Here is a 6,462-nt window from a genome sequence, read left to right on the forward strand (position 1 = left end):
ATTTTAAATAAATAACTAAATTAATTAATAAATAAATAAAATAAATACGTATTTTAAATACGGGCATTACACCCATAGTGTTCGCTCACCCCGTTCCATAACGACTAGTAATGTACGCTTTCACTAATGCATTCAAGGCCGCAGCTTCAGTCACGCACCTTATCAATCGCCATAACGTACTCGCCATCATGACCTAAAGACCAGGACCTGACTTGACGCTAAAGAAGGTGAAGGACCGCCAAGGTTTTCTATATAAAGTGGACAGGAACTACGTCTGACTTGATTCAAGTCTCCCCCCAGTAGAGAGAACTTGATACGTAGGCAGTTCGTCCACACGAACTCGATCAAATCCAACCCATCAATCCCATCTCTCTCAGTTTGCCTATGATTGTAAGGTTAATCCAAATTTAACATTTACAGTGTGGTGTTGAATCGCCTAAAATATAATATAAACCACAAGTTATTAATTAGACTTTACCCTCCACTGTATTTTTGAGTCCCTACAAAGATGATTGCTTTTTCAAATTTTGTATCGGATTTCAAACACTCCCACTTTCCAATTTGGCTTCTTATGACTAGTTTGGTGAAGGAGAATACACTTGGTGGGTGGTTAAAGATTTTCCTTTAATTCATATTTGTTGATTTTAGGTTTTAGTGATATTGATTCAGTTAAAAAATAGGATTTTAACTATTGAGGTTTATTTGGGTTTTGCTATATATTTTTGAATACGGTAATAGTGGAGTTGTGGTGGGGGTAGTAGTGTATGGCTTGAAGAAGATGATACCATATTGAGAGTAGTTATGTAATTTCATGTGTAAAAGGTGTGGATGTTATTTCATATAAATTGGTTGTAACCGTCGGATAGAGATCACGAGATCTTGACACACATCCTAGATGGTTTGAATTCTAATTTAGTCTTTGTCAAAACCACATGGTATTTTTATAATTATGTCTAGAAAAGAGCATTAGAATCTTTTTATACATGCTAATAAAAAATAATAACAGTCAAACTTGGATATGGGGGGCTAGAAAACTGTATTTTATTTTGGAGTACAATTGCATAATTGCATGCACATTGATATATAATAACAGATGTTGTAGCGAAAAAAAAATTGTATAATAACAGATAGTAGCTCTCAGGGACAAAAAGAAAGAAAAAATCACTCTCAAACCCAATATTTTTTAATAATTACAAAAATTGAGGCCATCAGCTTGTTCCAAACAAATCTACCTCTTAAAGAGAGCCCGCTGTATGACTGTATCCCATAGAAGTCAAAATGACGTTTGGTTGCTTATTTGAGGCTTTTTACAAGTAGCATCTGTGGTCTCCAATTTCAAGCTTATACATATGTAGGTGGTGGTAAAGCTCGTCTGAAAACTCAAATTCTTGGACAGCTTTAACAGGATTACAAAGTTAAAACTTGAGTCCAGAAAATTCTCATCCATATAGCCTACATCATATATTAATATGGTACCCCCATTCTATCAGCCAGTACTGGTGAAGCATCGTTTGAGTCAATGTGGAACATTGTAATGACTTTCATAACGAACTAACTCTGGTTTCTTCAGCCTGTAAAAGGATCAATAAGGGAGACTCCCACAATTATTGAAAAGGAAAAACAATGACTTAACTGTTTACTTGTCTAGTTGTCTCTTCATTACCTTTTTTTTTCCAGTCAAATTTAAGAGTGATGACGGTCAATATCAATGTCTGTACAACTACTCCACTAATCATTCCAGACCACATACCCTGTTCACGATCAGTGTCATGAGGCCAAACACTTTTAAGAGTTCAGGGAAAATATATGATAAACCATCACAATCTGTAATACATCATACCTAAATCGGTTTTTGAAACTAATCGGTTGAGGAGCGATATGCGATTAATCGTGATTAATTAGCGATTTAATCGGTTATATCGGATGTATATATTTGACACTTTTAAAATATATAATAATATATCATACAAGATATTTCTAAATAGTTATCCGAGATGTAACAAAAAATATCAAATTCTCATAATCATATCTAATCAACTCAATTTTAGAGTACTACATAGACGCCAAACACAATATATTAGAGAGATATTACAATAATTTGTATACTTAACATTCGTTAAGAGAAGAAAATAAGTAAACTCTTAGCTTTGTGTGTTTATTAGGTTTTATTATTATTAATACGGTTTAAAAATCCAATTTGTTAATTTGTATTTTTTTGGTGGGAACTGATATTTTCAATAATTTTTTTTCTCGGTTTAGTGAGAAATTGGTCATCTCGGCAATTAATCGGTCAATTCGGTGATTAAATCGGCTCAGTGAGAAAAGTTTAAAAATCAGTAAAAACTAATCGGGTTACAAGCGATATGCGATTAATCAGCCGATATAACCGATATTGATAGCATAGCATACCTAACAAAGGATATCTATTTTTTCTATTGAATTCTTTGTTGGTTGTGCAATTAGTACAACTAAACTGCAATTAGTCCTACACTCCCACATCAGATAGCAATGAACCTACACTCCAATTATCAAAGTGGACCCTTACTAGCACTGAGGTTTGTTAGTTAAAACCCCACACCATAGATGAGGCCCAACTGTGACTGGGCACAGTGGTGGCTAAGGTTGGGGACAGTATAGAGCTAGAGTGAGAGATCTGTGAGGGTTCCAGCCTCCAAGCATAAGCCCTAGGTAGGTTTGGCTGCAGTCAAGTTTGGCAGTGCAATCTATGATCTGGATATCACTCAGATAGAGTGACAGATCAAATGACTAGGTTAAGTGAAAAGTGGCCAGTGCAAGGGTTGCAAGACTAAGTGAACCAGGCCTTGAATTTGTTTTAGTATAGTGAATTGATGGTGAAAACTAGCAAAAATATTATAAGAATTTACCTAGTTGTACAATGCATTAAATTTTGACTTAGGTCTTTGTTTTTCTTATCTAGATTCCCTCAAGTGCCCTGACGAGTTCACCCATGGCATTCATAATCTCCACTTTTCAAACACAAATGTGATTCTTATGAGTCTAAAGATGGACTACTTAACAAGGTCCCAAAATGTGATAGATGTAAAACTAGCATTTCACAAATAATTAATCCACCAACCTTTAACACATTTGCTAGCTCTTAGCAAGTAAACTCCTGGATTTTGGCTACCAGAAATCAGTGTCGTGCACGCTAGTCTACTGCTTCATCATAGAATAAAACTGTGTGGTCCTTTTGTAAGTGTGCAAGAGAAATCAAAGGAATACCTGAATGCCAAAATGGAAGACCCATCCCGTCAAAACTCCAAGAGGGACTCCAATGATGTAGTAGGAACCTATGTTTATAATGGCTGCAAGTGCTTGCCATCCTGATCCAACAGCCACTCCTACACGTGGAGAATTTTATGCTCAGATGTAAATTAAAATCAGTTAATGTTACTTCAATCGTCAGAGGTTGATAATTCTGTGTGGTAAGGATCTTACCAGAAAGAACTGGTTGTATGCTGTTGAGGAGAACCGTGAAGGCCAATAGGATTGATAGTTGGTTAACAGCACTAAGAACAGGTGGACTTGAGGTAAATATCAGAGCAATCTGGTTCCGAAAAGCAATAATAACGCACCAAAAGAATAAACCCACTACTAGAGAGGTGACAACTGATACTACTGTCGCAAACTTAGCAGCTTTTCCATTGCCTGCTCCAAGCTCATTTGCAACTCTTACCCTGCATTGCAAAAAGAAAAATACATGACTAAAGCAATTGGTTGAGCATTGAACTTGTGTAGGTTTTGGATAATCAAGTAAACAATCACTGCTCTATATCAGACAAATCCCACATTCCCTGCCAAATCAAAACTGGGATCAACTTCAAATGTTGAAAGAGTTGCTACAAGGCATAACCTAGTCTCAGTTCTTTTGTCACAGTAATTAAAACTATAAAGCCCACTGTATCCTGTTGAAAGTGCACTAGAAGAGCTCCCTCAGGACTCACAAAAGACAACTCAAAGTAAGATTAGATGATTTTAGAAATTGTATCAGGACCCTTTATTAAGCTAAATAAGATGATCAACTAGTCAGGAACTGTTGAATTAGGGGGGTGATATACTCCCGTACCATGATTGTTGGCTAAAATAGTACTGACCCTCAACTAATTATAGATCAATGTAAGATATACTGCAATGCATTGTTAAGACCTACTAACTCTTGATGTTTGACATAGATGAAGATACACAAGACAAAGCTCAGTAATCATTTTAGCTAGGTCTGGAAATGATTGTGACACGATTTTATCCATTTTCTAACGATTGGTGACTAAGTGAAGACCATATGCACATGACAGTAGTTGGATAGTTGATGTGGTAACGAAGTGGCATCACAGTCGAAGATAGATAGTTCCTAAGTGAGCGGGAGTGTAATAGCCCATGTGAATATCATAACAGGGTATGTTGGAAAGGCATCCCATGAGAGGTAATGGTAGGGCCAAGGTTTAGTCCGACACCGGTTAGGAAGCCTTTCTAGAACCTAATTATATTTTGGGGTGGATCGTTAGAACCACATACTCACCTTACTGTATACAACCTTTAAAACAATACTTTGATCACACCTATTTTCCCAAGACTTGAACTTCTCAATCTAACCTGTCGATGTTATATAAGGAAGTGGCTTTCTTAGTCTTTGAATGATGTTTTCCAGGACAATGTCTTCGGTGATGCTCATAAAGTTATAAGTGGAAAACAAAAAAATAAAAATAAAAATAGAGAGCTTTGATATATACCCAGTTGCAGCAAAGAACCCAAGAGTGATCATTGATTCCCAAGCATAAATGGATATGCTGCCCACAAAAATGAAATAAGTTAACTTTCTGCAGATAAGTTGGCGCGGTACAATTTGCAACACCAACTACTTGTAGCATTATAGCATGAAATAAAACAACCTATAACCATGATAATATTTAGTCATTTAGATAACTAACCAGATAGAAAGTGCATCTATAAAGCAAATTCACCTTCATTCAGAACTCCAGCCAATATAATCAAAATTCTATAATACCAACTCTCCAAGCTGAAAATTCCAAAAAAAAAAAAGAAACAAATCATAATCTGAGACCAACTATAGAAATGTAGGGGAAAACAAAATGACGGTATACAATAAAATACATACCATAACATGACACCAGAAGCTACAGAGAGTTTGAAAAAATCCCAAAGACCAGAAAAGGCTTGGATTGAAAAACCAGTCCACGAATCCGAACAACCACCACAAACTGTATACCCAAATAGCCCCAAAACCAAAATGAACCAAGAAAAATCAAGAATAAGAGAAATACCAATAAGCCCCACTTTCAACTTATACACAAAGAACCAACTCAATATCACATGTACAACAAGAACCACACCAGACACCCAAGCAATAACGAGTGTCTTAATCTGACTTTGAAGAAACCTTTGTAATGGAAACTGAAATGCAAATGCGAAATGAACAGGAATCAACCATAATGCCACTACCCCAGACTTTTCAGCTACTTGATTAGATTGTCCTGTAAACTTGAGAATTGGAGAAGCAAACAAGTACATAGGCAAAAGTAGTACAGAACAAAGAAACAAAACAACCCATGATCTTTGCAAATATACTCCCATCATATGGTATTGCTTAGCACCATAAGCTTGTCCACAAAGTGTCTCCAATGCACTAGCCATGCCTAGCTAAAAAACCCGAATCCTCAAATTACTAAATTTTGTAGAAAAGTATAGATTGAAATGAGAAAAGGGGTTGTGCTATTCTTACCAAGAAACCGAAACTGATAGTGATGATTACAGTTGTTGCAATGGAAAATGAAGCTAAGTCAAGAGCACTTAAGTGACCAGCAAAAGATTGGCTTATGAGCGTCATTGAAAACAAAGCAACACGACTGAAGATTGCTGGCCCTGCTACTTTCCACATTTTCTTTGATTCATTCCATACTCTTGCAGATAAACTGTCTTCTTCTTCTTCTTCTTCTTGAATTAATAGAAGCTCGTTTTGTTCTCTCATGTTGAGCCTCTTGTTTGGTTGGAAGACTCCAAGGATGAAGGGAAGAGAGATTTTTGGCTTTGGGGAGTGTGTGTGTTCGCTGCTTCGGTTCGGTTAACATGGCCAAATGCACATTTTTCTTGAGTTGGAGAATGGTGATTGAGTGGGACCCATCATCATTTTTCTCATTAATTCTAACTTATTTTTACTATTTTAAAAATCGCGGCCATCATCTACAGTTTTGCAATGGTAACGCCATTATAAAATATTTTAAACTCCATAATAAGCTGTATAAAAATAAAAATGGCAATTAAAATTTCGAATAGACCTTGGCTATCTCGAGGATATTTTCGTAGGAATGAAAATTTCGGACACCGTTGGATGTGTGATCCAACAGTTCGAAAATCAAAACAAAAAAAAAAAAAAAAAAAAAAAAAGAGAATGTGAGTTTGTTTTTAATTTCAGAGTAGACGATCTCA

At 36.0% G+C, this 6,462-nt stretch overlaps 1 pseudogene across 1 annotated transcript; it reads right to left on the reverse strand.

Moving 5' to 3' along the window:
- Window positions 1-1,019: 1,019 nt before the first annotated feature.
- LOC147502022 (protein DETOXIFICATION 27-like) lies at window positions 1,020-6,133 on the reverse strand (annotated as a pseudogene). The gene is made up of 8 exons (XR_015221558.1): window positions 5,759-6,133; window positions 5,135-5,676; window positions 4,947-5,035; window positions 4,749-4,805; window positions 3,460-3,698; window positions 3,244-3,362; window positions 1,664-1,751; window positions 1,020-1,571 (listed from the first exon to the last, which is right to left on the reverse strand). The product of XR_015221558.1 is annotated as a protein DETOXIFICATION 27-like (transcript).
- Between the last annotated feature and the right edge of the window lie 329 nt (window positions 6,134-6,462).

The sequence above is a fragment of the Coptis chinensis genome, chromosome 4, assembly GCF_015680905.1.
Source record: "Coptis chinensis isolate HL-2020 chromosome 4, ASM1568090v1, whole genome shotgun sequence".
In the NCBI taxonomy this organism is placed as follows: domain Eukaryota; kingdom Viridiplantae; phylum Streptophyta; class Magnoliopsida; order Ranunculales; family Ranunculaceae; genus Coptis; species Coptis chinensis.